General features: G+C 39.0%; 1 protein-coding gene across 1 annotated transcript in view; it reads right to left on the bottom strand.

Annotated features, from left to right (window-relative positions):
* The window catches only part of CNBD1 (cyclic nucleotide binding domain containing 1), a 164,040-nt gene that overhangs the window by 24,921 nt on the left and 126,345 nt on the right, over window positions 1–12,774 (bottom strand). The window lies entirely within an intron of this gene.

Here is a 12,774-nt window from a genome sequence, read left to right on the forward strand (position 1 = left end):
TTGCCTCAGTATATAGATCCAGTAACGTTTTCTCTCCAATCCAGGTTTGACAACCTGAGGAGTCAAAACAATTATTTATTCACAGAGGGCCAAATCCTGCTTACCTTGCACATGTGACCAGCCTGATTGACTTCAGTAGGCCTATTCATGTGAGTAAGGTGAAGAAGAATTCACTCACAGTCTTTAATGGTAGACACCCATTTTATAGGAGGGTATAAAAAATAAATAAATAATAATAATAATTAACAACAACAATCTATGAATAGCAACTTAGTCTTAGGCCGATGCACAAAAAAGTATTGCTCCAGAACTTAAAACTAAATCCAAAGTTATAAAATATTAAAATGCACATAAATAAAAATTAAAACCATTAAACCATATATCATCACCATGCCACTCGCCTTTTCCTTGTTTTAGCGGCTGACCATGCAAATAAGGCAACTGCTTGGATCACAGATACATTGTCAGTTCCTAACAAATATTCTATTTTCTGAGAGGTCATAGAAAAAGGCAACCAGGACAAAAACACGGAAAGCCACTTTGAGCTCAAATGGCAATAGAGATTGCAATATAATAAATAATGGGGTAGGTTTTCCACATGCCATAGACACCTTTGGTTACATTTCTTAATGCCAGTATATCTGCCTTCTGAATAACCTGTCTGCATGGATGAAAACAGACATCTGCCAAGACCCTCCTTAATGTGTTATTGATCAAACTGTCTAAATATTTGGCATACCCATGACTCTTTTTAACAAGGGGGAACCAAGGTGGCATCTTTGAAACACAAACAACTGCCATATCCAGTTGTTTATTAGTATCCTCTCCTCTAAACTTAATTAAGGATTTTATATTTTTAAACTTAAATCTAATAATTTCCAGTTTTGAGAAACGTAGAGAATGCAAAGAATTTTGAGTATTCTCTAACAAAGGAAATTTAGATGAGAAAGTTCCCCTGAACTGTTCCTTTAAGCATAGTCTTGGCAAATGCTGTGGGTACATAATAGGAATACAACATTATGGTGTTGTGCTTTGGACAAAATTGAATTAATTCCTGTCTTCGCTCAAAGAACAGCGTCTGAGGTATTATTTGGGAGACCAAAAAACTTCCTAAGAAATTTGTTCTGAATCATTTTCAATGCCGTGGGATCATTCCATCTCTATATTTCTGCATCATACAAAATTTGCCTCAAGCACTTTAAGGGCTGTTGCAATTAAGTTGCCCCCATGAGTTGAAGTAAAATGTAGCACAGCTTGCACAGAATTTGAGGCCTGGTCTTTTGTTACCTGAACGTGCTTATCCGACAATACATTTTGTGGAAACCAGATGCTCAGGAAGGGGAAAGAGCTAACGTGTTCAATATATTGCTAATCGATCCCTCCATTTATGCAACCTCTGTCTCCAACTAAAGACAATTTCTTTAAAATTGAAATAATTTATCTAGAGGTCCTCCCATTGCCAGTATAAATCAAATGAATTTAATAAATACTTCAGTCCCACTGGTGTAAGTGATTCATGATTTTAGGGGGAAGACACTGATCCCCTTTTAATACTAAACCAACATAATTGATATAAAAGTTAAAAAGAAAAGGAGCTAGGAGACAGCCCTACCAAATCCCCTTTGCAACTGAGGTGGAATCAGTTAATTGCGCATCCAGAGCTATTCTGATCTTGGGCACCGTTTATCTGTGAAAAGCTCTTAAAAGAAAAAATAACCGGGGATCTATTCCATCTATCTCCAGTTTGCCCCACAGATGCTCACTATAAATAAAATCAAAGGATAATTTTAGATCAATAAAAGCTGCATACAGTTATCCCCCCTTAGGAGGCACATATTTATTGATCATATAAGAACAAATAAAACAATTATCTGTAAGGAAGCAGCCATTTCATAAACCATTTTGTTCCTCAGCAAATAATTTATTTTTTTCTGCGCAATCCTCTACTCTTCCCAAAAGACATCTTGTGTAAATTTTTAAAGCAATGTCCAATAAACTGACTGGGCAATAATTACCCAGGTCTTTCCTATCCCCTTTTTTATAAAGTGGATTGATAATACTAGTAACCTAACCAGATTATTTATATTGGAGAAAAGTTTAACCAAACCAGGTGCCCAACAGTCAATGTTCTCCTTAAATATTTCTGCAGGGATAAAATCTTTCCCTGGCACTTTATTACAGTGCTGTTGATCAATTAAAATTTTAACTTCCTTCCTTACTGGATACTGCAGGCCATTTTGGAAGGAAGCTGGGAATTGGAGGCTACCAGAGCCGATCCTGCCAAAAAGTTAATACATGTCCTACTCCTATCTTTATAAAGTACAGAAAAATATTTCTCACAGATATGCTTGAGGATCAGGGCTTCTAAATTATCCCTGATCTTCTTGGAACCCATTGCTACCAATTTCCAAAATATACAGAATTTTTCATTTTGGCAACAAATTCAATTCCTTCCACAATCATAGGATCGTAGGACTGGAAGGGACCTCGAGACGTCTTCTAGTTCAGTCCCCTACACTCAAGGCAGAACTAAGTATTGTGACACAGTATCAATAACCTTACTAAAGTCAAGATATACCACATCTACTGCTTCCCCCCCATCCACAAGGCTTGTTAGCCTGTCCAAGAAAGCTATTAGGTTGGTTTGAAATGATTTGTTCTTGACAAGACCATGCTGTCGCTTATCACCTTATTGTCTTCTAGATAGCTGCAAATTAATTGCTTAATTATTTGCTCCATTATTTTTCCTGGTACTGAAGTTAAGCTGACTGGTCTGTAATTCCCCAGGATGTCCTTATTCTCCTTTTTATAGATTGGCACTATCTTTGCCCTTTTCCAGTTCTTTGGAATTTTTCCTGTCTTCCATGACTTTTCAAAGATAATCACTAATGGCTCAGATATCTCCTCAGTCAGTATTCTAGGATGTATTTCATCGGACCTTTTCACCTCAGCGCAGTCTCTTTTCTCCTCTTTCTTCTCTAATCACCTTCCAACTGCCCTCTTTGGTTAGATTCCAAGCCCTCTCCCCAGCTCAAGTTGCCCTCTCATTGGCTGTGTCTTTCGCCAGGATGGCTGCAGCAGGTGCTAGTGCCAACACCCAGGTTACTACACTTGAACCACAGGATACAGACCAATAACATTTTTAGTAGAGTTCTCATCCTTATCCTTTCTTTTAAAATTTAACTGGCAGGGGAAGCAATTCAGATAATCTTTCACAGACTGGTTCCTTTTAACCTTATTTATCCTGTATCCTCTGAAACTAAGAAAATCTCTCACACCCTAGATCTTCTTAACTGCCCACCCATTTAACACACAATCTTGTAGACCTAAGTCAGAATGTCTTTTAAACCTTTATAATTTGATCTCTAGGTAAAAAGTAAAATACTGCTCGTTCAAGTAGCAGATAAATCTGACTTTGTATATGCGTTCGAGTCTCTGCCCCCCTCCCATTTTTTTTGTTGAAAATCAATGCCACTGCCCATGCATTCTTAGGGTTCTCTGCTCTAAGAATGCTAGGGCTTTTATCCAGGCTATAATGAATATCTGGAACCATGAGCAAAGGCTCATAGGACACATATCTGGAAGGGGGTACAGCAGAAAGCGATAAAGGTTTAGAATAACTTACAGGAGAGAGCCAATTTCAGTACTACCAACCACAATGACAACTCCTACCTCTGAGCCTCTGAACCAAGTACATGCAGGGGTGGGAATCAATCTCACTATTTGAATTTGAAACTATAGAAGACAGACTATCAGTTAACCAATTTTCTTTAGAGTCTTTAAACTCTTGCCATAGGCCCTGCAACATGACTTTGATTTCAGAAAAGTGTGTAATCATTTTACTAATAAGCTTTTTGCACCCTTACACACTGTTCAGAACCAGGAGCAGTGTCAGACAAAGAACTTGTAGAAAAGTTTGCATTTGATTCATAAATCCTTTATAAAAGTCTGACAATCTCAAAGCAGATTTCAAAGAAGAGTTCAAAAGTCCATCCAAATCACTGTCCTGAGAAAACTGACTGAGACCTGGTTCCTGTAGCGCAAACTCAGAGTCAATCTTTGTGTAAGAGTTGGAACCAAATCCCAAAGTGCTCAGACCAGAGGTAAGGCAGACACCAAATTTCACTTCTGAGTACCCCACAAATCCATTCCTCTCTCTAGGAAGTGGAGGAGTAATGAAATCCATCATTTTAGGCTGAGTGAAGGAACAGATGGAAGTACTTGTAATAGGGGCAAGAGTGCTACCTAGCCAAGGTTTATGGGCTTTCTGGTGGGTTATAACCATTGCTAGTAGATTCAATTAACTCATCCTGGCCCCTTCTGCTATAGTTATTTAATATTCTCCAGCTGTGCTTCCAATCTGTAATTTTTTGCTATACCCAGAGTTTGTACCTAAATACTCACCCAATATCTGGAATCTTACCTTTATGCCAGGAACAAGCACTTCAAATCTCCCCTCCCCATCCATTCTGAGTCTTTCAGGAACCTTAAAACACAATTCCCCTCCTCCTCCTCCTCCTCCTCAACTCTGGAAGTCCTGGATACACAGCTATAACTGGCAGCAGATCACTCCTTGTCATCCTGTCAAAACCTCTGACCAGGTTGGCATGAGTAGCTATTCAAACACCTGCCTCGCACTGGGTCTCATGCTGAAGACTGTCCTCCTGCTGCCCACTGCTGCTCTTCTGAAAGGGGTAGGGGGTTGTTCCACATCTGGCTCACCCACTCTCTCTACTCGGCTTCCTGTGCTGGCTGGGCTGACAATGCATGCCCGAGTCCTCTTTTTAGAATGAATAATGCAGAAGAGCAGTAAGCCAAGTGCCAATCTAATATTCTGCCTCTAAACTGATCAGCAAAAGCAGCCACTGCTTCCCGGGAAACTTTAAAACTCAAGAGTTGTAAATAGAGCTGCCTGAAAAAAGGGCCAAACAAATTTGTGAAAACCCCATCTGAGCCAGCTGCTTATTACCATGCAGATCTGACTGAGCTTGTGACCTGTGCTATACAATGAGAAACAGCCTATTACCTCACCCACCTTATCTAACCCATTTTTCATTTGTAGTCAGAAAATACATTTGATTTTTTAAAAACATTTTACACAGAGTAGAGTAGTGGCTAATTTTTGCCCTAAGGGCAGAGCCCGTTGTAAGTGGCAACATATTACTGCCATGCCTCAGGAGCACCCTAGAAAAGGAACAATAGCTCAGCCATAGGTCCCTTTCTGCTCCTTCCATGCTCCAGGGAGAGGCAGTGATTTGCTGTTGGCTTATAACAGCAGCAAACTATTGTCCTTCTCTTGTTACTGCTCAACTCAACCCATCCCTGACTCTCCCCACCCATCTGCGGAATTACTAGTGGGGTGGGTGCAGCACTGGCACACCCAAACCCAATGTCTGTGAAGGGACATAATGTGCGGGAAGGTTCTTGTTTCCCCTTATGCAGAGGATATGTGGTAATGCAGAGCACAAGATAGCACTAAGTGTGTTTTCTAGCATTTGGAAACATCAGGAAAAAGAATTTTAGTTGTTCAGAATCCTGCTTTTATTTCTAATTCCCCAAAATACTTTTGACTATGTTATTATAAATGCATACACACGTTCATACAATAGGAAAGAGACAGATAATGAGTTAAAGACAATAGGGCAAATTCTGCTCTCACTTACAATGGATTTAACTAGAGATTTACAGCAGTGTGACAGAGTGGAATCTGGTCCCTTCCCCATGACATTTTCACTCTAAATCTTATTAACATCTCTGGGTAAATTTAACAGTCAGTGTATTCTAGCTAACAGCAGAATAGCTTTAATAAATGGTTAGTCAGCAGATCTAGGGCCCAATCTTGCAAACACTTGCATGTGTGTGTGAGTAATCTTACTCCGAAATCATGGAGGTAGATAAAACTACTCATGTAGGTAATTTTACTCTCATTTGTGTTGGTAGGATTGAATTCATAATTAAAAAGCCTCCAAAGTCACAGGAAATAATAAAAACAAAAGTATTCAAAGCAGAGAATGATTTTTTCAAATAATGCAGCAGAGAAAGAGCTGACAGTAGAAAAGTAATATATAGGTTTAGTTCTGTTTAGCAGAGGAGACTGTTTCTGGCTCTCAATTGTATTGGCAGGGGTCATCGCCTTGGTGACAGAGAAATTAGTTGCTCCAGGGAAAGAGATTTACAAATGGTTTATATACAGTACTTTCCACTGACCCTTCCTTGCATAAGTACAGGTTACCACCAATGATGCTTGCAAAGTGACATAGATTATTGGACAATGATTTCTGCCTTTGCTAGCAAATGTCACTATGAAGACGGCAATGCACTGTCCAATTTGAATTGTTGACATGAAGGCAAACTGTGGATATGACAGAGGTTGCACAGTTTATGATAATTAAGTTGAAACAAAAACCTGGCACATTTTCAATCCAGTTTTTTTATTATGGCATCCCAGGGACCCCAGCTGTCAGTTCATTGCCAGCTAAGATACACACCATAAACAATATCACTTCTCAGAGGGAGGGCCTTCAATAGCATGGCTAGACCACGCAGGAAGGGGTCAAAGGGCTTCACCCTTCATTCTAGGATGCCAGTTTTTCCCTGTTATGGGTTCTCACCTAAAGTGCATCCCTGGGGTCAACATTAGCAGTGCGTGTTCTCTGGCGGGCCAATGTAGGGTGGTGGGTGTGTCTCTGCCTCAGTTCCCCTTTAGTTCTGCCTCAATAAGTTCAATGAGGTTTGTAGATAATGATCAGTGCCCCTTCAGGGGTCTAGTTTATTTACTCAAAAGCCAAACAGGCATGCAAGCAATTTGTCACCCCCAATGTCCTGGCTGGGGGCCAGTTTAATATTAGTCTGATTCTCCACCGGAGTCTATCCAGTCTCCTCGCTTCAGGCTCTTCACCTGGAAGAGCTCCAGTAAGACCCTCTCAACCCTCTTGTGGAGTCAGACTTCCTGCCACCACCAGGTGAATGGTTCTTCTTGTGCACTCAAGGCCCCTGCAGAGGTCAAGCTGCTACAGCTCTTCTCTGGGGTGGTGTGTAGTTCTCCAGCAAACTGGACCTCTTGCCACTGTCTGGTAAGGTCCTTCCTCTACAACTGGATTTTCCTACAGCTTTGCCTCTTGTAGCCCTTTTGGAACCTGCTCCCTCTGGGAGCACCTTTCCTAGGCTCCCTTTTCTGGTAAGCTTTCTAACCAGCTCCACTGAGAAGTCCTTCTCCTCAACATTTTCCTCTGTGTGTTCTGGTACTTCCTGGCTGAGCTCTCACTACCCTTTATAAGACCCAGGTGTTCTTTAACTAATTGACTGCCACCCAACCACCTGGATAGTTAATCATGCACAGATGGATCTGGGTTGGCTCATTCTCTTTAGTGGAGACTGTTACAGGTAGGCTGGTCCCTGACTCTGATGAAAGGGCCAGGCCTCTTCTCATCCTGTAACACACTTTTTCATCCTGCACATGCCAATTTTGAGATCAAAAGGGCTGACTGTGTTTTCTGAGGCTGTAATACTGCACATTAAGAAGTGCTTGAGAGTGCACAACAGAGCGGCAATTTTGTGGCAAATTCTATATCTTCAGAGTCACAGAAAATACTGGACACTGGATAACCTCACAGTGCCCTTTATTGCTCCTTATATATCATTTTCTTATCTATTCCAGAGGGGTAGCTGTGTTAGTCTGTATACAGCAAAACAGCAAGAGTTCTGTAGCACCTTAAAGACTAACAAATTGCTGTTAGTCAGAAGTTTGTTAGTGTTTAAGGTGTTACAAGACTCTTGTTGTTTTTTCTTATTTATGTTTCTTCTTCGGTTTGTAATGATAGTTGAAAGTATATTCTCTCTTCTGACTATAGCTTTTGACAGGATGGTTTTGTTCCCTCAGTGAATGATGAGTGAAAATTACTATGACTTCACTTTTCCCTCCCCAGCACTGATACATGGAACAGCACTTTTATTATTCAGAATTCTAACATACAGGCTGGAGATAATATGAATGTATTGTGTTCAAATTGCTTACTAAAGTAGGGTAGCTAGGGATCATGCCAAGTGGGGGGATTGAACAGAGTTATCTTTATCATCTTGGAAGGTAAAGCTTGTTTGTGCTGTAGACAAAGCTTTCAGACTGTGGAACAAACTTCTACAGGATTTAAGAACTACCACAAACCTCATCACCTTCTTTTCAATGTGTATAATATGCTCCTTTGACCTGGCCTTCACAAAAAAAAAATCATATAACACAACATACAGGAATTAAAAATTAATTTTAAAAAATCCACATGCAATTTTCCATTGGGAAGAGGAAGAGAAAGGTGGTAACCTGAAAGATGGTGTACCATGCCTGGGCAGGGCGATGCCATAGCAAACTCTGGTGGAGGTACTTAGTGGTCCTGATGTGCAAATTGGTCGTACAACCTGGGTATATGGACAAAAAACTAATCGAAATATCTAGTAGCTGGTTCCCTCCCATGTTTCCTTTAGGATAGCTGGTATTTGTCCCTATCCATGCTTTTATCTAGTAAAGCAAATGATTAGAAGTCTTGTTGCCAAAAGAACAACATGTCACCACAGATGCTAGATACACTGCTTAATGCAACACAGTCAGGTGCTCAGATCCTACAATGCTGGGCACAGGATAAGAAAATAAACAAAGTAGAACAGTAAAGGCATTGTGTTTATTAAGTACTCATCAGTAGTACTGGTTGAAAAATCCCAATTAGTTTTCAAGGAAAATTTGGGTTTTTTCCCTAAATTCCTTCCAAAAGTTTTTGATTTTTCATTGAAAAAAGCCAAAACCTAATTATTTTTATTTTTTAAAAAAGTAGTTTTCAGTTTTTCAAGAGATGAAAATTTCCCAGTTTTTTTTTCCAATATGAAAATTTTCCACAGAACAAATGTTTTGGTTTAAAATCCATTTTAAATGGTCAAGTGTTTTGACGTTTTTTTGACCATTTCTATGAATCAGTGCACTTTTTTGTGGAATTCTCAATAAGATGAAAGTCTAGGGCTTGCTCCTGGTTGCACAGAAGTCAAAGGCAAAACTCCCATTGGCTTCAATTGTGCAGGATCAGGGTCCTGGAGAGGAAAGTGAAACAAGAAAGATGAGCTACCAGGAAACACAAAACAAACGAACAAAAAAAACGCACAACAAAACAAAAATAGGAAGAATAAGAATTGGGCACTGAAGATTATTGTATAGCACAAAGATTATGCCTTCTAAGATTATTTCTTTCTAAAGTCTTTACACCTAGGACAATCAAAGAGACAAGTTAGGTGAGGTAATATGTTTTACTGGACCACCTTCTATTGGTGGAAGGTACAAGCTTTCAAGCATCTTGAAACAGCTCTTCTTGAGGTTAGGGGAAGAACAAGTGCTCTGTGGAGGTTGAAAAGTTGTACCTTCCATCAACAGAAGTTGATCCAATAAAAGATATTGCCTCACCCATCTTGTGTATCTCATACCCTGAGACCAACAGAGCTACAACACTGCACATGACTATCAAACACCGTTTAGTGTACTGAAAATATTGTGTTATTTCAGAGAAGAGAAAACCCATAAGAATGGAACTGATCCCCTGAAATAAACTGTTCAGAAAATAATTAACATATATGTCAGGAATACCATAGGGGGAAAAAGTGAGTAAGCAGTACGCCAATGATTTAAGAGTGGTAGCAGAAGTCCACAGTGACTATGGTTCTATAAGTGAGTACATGTATCATTTGACATGGGCACTGTATATAATACATACATTTTTCCATGTAAGACAAAAGTGTTTGATTTTCAGAGATAGAAGTAATCCCACATCGAGCGTGTCCACACTGCAAATAAAAGGTGTGTTCTTAACTTGGGTTAGCTAACCTGTGCTAGTTAACTCAGGGTAAAATAACAGTGAAGACAAAGCAATTCAGCTTTTAACTCAAATTTGCAGCTAAATTATAGGCTTGAATTCCAGCAGTTAACTTCAGCTAAAAACAGAGTTGCTGGGTCTTCATTGCTATTTTAATCCACATTAACCCGGGTTTTTTTGTTTGTTTGTTTGTTTTTTGGGGTTTTTTTGCAATGTGGACATACCCATAGTGAGTTTTTGAAAATAATATATTTTCATATACCTTCCCATGCATGTTTCTGTACACTCCCATATACTAATCCTCTAATTTTACATGGCAATTTCACTATTGTCTATTAGCATGATGATTTTATTAATTACATGGCTCTTCAATCAATTTATCACATGGTAATAACCACTATGTTTTTGATGGTTAAATACAGTGATAAAGGCTGTAAATCATATACCTCTGGGCTCATCACCTGTTCTTTAGAAGATTAATCCATGACCAGGAGCTTATTAGAACATTCCAAACCCCTGGTCACTCTCAAACACTTTAAAAAAAAAATCACTCCCTTACAAAGTTCTTATCTCTTTTTCCACCTGAATATGGAAATTTCCCTCCATAAAATTACACCTGTCAAATTCCAGGAAGGGTCAGCTACTGCTGCGAACCTGTAATAGCTTTTCTACATATGAATATATCATGATTTTAAAGTCTGTTGTTTTGCAGCCCTGGGTGACTAAAAAGATTATCTTTATAATCATGGGAAAGGAGTATCTCACCTTACTTACGCCTTACAGACAAGTGCTAGAGACCCTTACTTTTCTGCATAAATTTTGCTCACTACAAGTAATTCCAGTGAAGACCGTGGGATTAGTAACAAGCCTTTGAAGCCCTGAGTCCATCACTTATGAAAGAAAACAAATTTTTTTTTGTCTTTTCTTTTTTCCCATTAAAAACAGAAAATATTAAAGAGAAATTAAAATTACATCCATTTTTTTCTAGACATTTTTGACCTGATCTAGTATTATATCAACGGACAAATAATTTATACTGATATAAAGAGACACCAGGTATAAACTTGTCCCTATTGAAGTCAATGATAAAACTTACATTGACTTCAGTAGGGTCACCCACCATACTGTAAAGCATAAACTCAAGCAGCGACAGCTCTACATTTTCTGACTTCTAATTTTTGCAGAGTGCAGAAATAGCTACACACACACACTAGTTTTTACAATATCCCATGTATACCTAGTTCTCTGTGTCGTGTGCTATTCAGCATCAATTTCTGCTTTTTTGTCCTGTTTTTAAACACAGTTCTAAACAGCACACATTTTTGAAAATAGATCCCAAAGAGGCTAGTTAACCTCTATTGTAAAGATTTCAGTTTTTTCTCTAAGACCCTCAAATCTCTTGAAAATACCTTTTCTTTGGGTTGCAAAGCCAGGCAGCAGATATCCTGATAGTAAACAATCCAAATACCATTCTGTTGTGCCTTCATCTTATAAAGTGACTTGTCAGTTATTACAGTAAATTCCATAAAGCCCGAATACCCTTACATGTATGACTTCAATAATGCTTGTGAAACACATAAAAGTTACAAAACTTTCAAAACAGTTGGTTGGCTGATCTCAAGTTCATTTTTCATATATCATATTGGAGCTGCAAGCTCTTTAAAGCCATTTTTATATCTATATACAGAAAAGGACAATAAAGGTCAAGTAAATGAACAGAATGAACAAGAATAAGAAAAAATAAACTTGGAAAAAGTTTAAATTTGAGTGACTCAGTATACGTAGCTCATTTCATCTAGAATCTTGGATCATGTCTAAATGCAGATCCTAGAACTGTCTCAATTTAATGACCCAGTTCAGTCTCCAGTAGCCAGTATTCTATGAAAACAAAGTCTACAGAAGCAATAAATGAAGGGACAATAGAAATAGACATTATGCCTTTTATAATAGCAGTCATTGGGGGCTATTTTCAGCAAATTTACTCATAACCTTATTTATAAATGTTTCTATCAATTCTTGGAGAAAATTTGTCAGACAGTCCACAGAGGTTAATCTCTATCATTGATTTGCCCAGCTATGCTTTTAATATTTGCAATGCACTAAACTCTTCTTATCCATACATGCGCTAACCAGCATAGCCAAGTCCATTTCAATGATATTCCTGACAGTGGGATTCAATCACCAATAGTTAAAGAATGCACTGTCAAGGGATATGTCATAATTTTAGTAAGAATGGGCTAAATTCACAAGAAGGACTTGGACGTTGTAGCTCCTTACTTTTAGGCACACTGCCACCTAATGAAATTCACAACCCTGAGGTAGGCAGCCAGGCTTCGCACACAATGCAGCAGGACCGTTTGGTGCCTGAGAAAGGGATGCACAAAAACCAGCACGCTGAGCAAAAAGCTGCCTAACCTAGCCAGTAGGAAATGCTGAGGAGAGGCCCATTCCTATTGTGGTAAGGCCCTACACATTTACCCTAATTATGAACTCAACTGTGAAAAGTGAGTGAAAGTTCATAAAATGTCACAAGAACAAGTGTTGACAGGAAAGGATGCAAAAGGAAGAGAGAAAGATTAAATTAGTCAAAACAAAAAGGCTTACTGATATATCTCAGGGACTGTTAAGATCATGCCTTGTAAACAAAAGTAGCACGGGCCCAAAAAACACTGATGTGTCATAAAACAGGCCTAATTGGTGGATAAGATGATGAGACATCCAGCTATTCCACCCATCACTCCCTTTTGGGGGTCCACAAAAAGAGACTTTTGGGGAAAAATATGAATGGCCATGTGGCTGCTGGCTCACTAAAAGAAGATAAAGGAGCGAGCTTAAGCATTATGGCTGCAATCCTCACCATCTCCTGGAATCCCAGAACTTCATCCTAATCATAGAAGATTAGGCTTAAAAGGCACCTCAGGAGGTCATCTAG

Source organism: Emydura macquarii, unplaced genomic scaffold (genome assembly GCF_026122565.2).
Source record: "Emydura macquarii macquarii isolate MOO-44397 ecotype Brisbane River unplaced genomic scaffold, CSIRO-AGI_Emac_v2 contig_1477, whole genome shotgun sequence".
Taxonomy (NCBI): Eukaryota; Metazoa; Chordata; order Testudines; family Chelidae; genus Emydura; species Emydura macquarii.